The sequence below is a fragment of the Chrysochloris asiatica genome, unplaced genomic scaffold (assembly GCF_000296735.1).
Source record: "Chrysochloris asiatica unplaced genomic scaffold, ChrAsi1.0 scaffold00029, whole genome shotgun sequence".
In the NCBI taxonomy this organism is placed as follows: domain Eukaryota; kingdom Metazoa; phylum Chordata; class Mammalia; order Afrosoricida; family Chrysochloridae; genus Chrysochloris; species Chrysochloris asiatica.
In genome coordinates, this window is record NW_006408547.1 from 8,797,635 (window position 1) to 8,798,755 (window position 1,121).

The following is a 1,121-nucleotide window of genomic DNA, read 5'->3' on the forward strand; positions in this document are numbered from 1 at the left end:
CTTTTCACCCGAAGGGATCATTTTCTGGCACTATATTTAACTATGAGCTGCTGCTCTTCATAGCTTTTCCCTGGCTAACCTTTCAGAATTGGTCCACATCTCCTTCTTCCTAGTCTATCTTAGCTTGGACGCTCTGCTGTAACCTCTCCACCATGGGTGACCCTGATATTTAAAATACTTGTGGCATGTCTTCCAACATCACAGAACATACAAGCCACCACAGTAGAACAAACTGACAGATGAGTGGTGGATTTTAAGAATACTAGTCGCTATAAGAGTCCTGGTGAGGCTCTGTAGGCTAATGCGTCAGACTGCAAAGCCATTTGAACTGCAGGGTTGATGGTTCAAGCTCACCAGCTTCTCCTCAGAAACCCTATATGGGGTCACTATGGGTCAGAATCGACTTGAATGCACTTAACAACAACAACAACAGTCACAATAAGACATTAATTAAATGTTAAATTTATTATCTATGCAAGCACATAAATTAACAATTGAAAGTATAAGCTGTTAATATAAAATATAAAGTATGTGGACAAAAATTTTGGAATACCTAAAATAAATTATCAGAGGTATGAAGACTCAGTGCCACGTAAATTCCAATACAATGTATTTTATGGGTTAGAACACTTAGTTATGCTCACAAGTAACTTGTGCATAGACCAAGAGGTAGTCACTAGAACAGAACAAGGGCATAGTAAATGGTTTAAAATCAGAAAAGGGATGCACCAGGGTTGTATCTTTTCACCATATTTTTAATATATGTTTGGAGTCCTGATGTGGTGCTGTAGGATAAGCACTGGACTATCCTACAAGGTCAGTGGTTCAAACCAGCTGCTGCTTCTTAGAAACCCTATTTAGGGTCTACATGAATCAGAGCTGACTTGAGGGCACTCAACAACAACAACAATTTAATCTGTATTGCTGAACAAATAATCCAAGAAGCTAGATTATATGAAGGACAAAGTGGTATAAGAATAAAAGACTCATTAACAATTTATGATGTGTAGATGATACAACTTTGCTTGCTGAAAACGAAGAGGACATGAAATACTTCTGATGAGGTCAAAGACTATAGCCTTCTGTATGAATTACACCTAACTGTAAAGAAAAATTGAAAT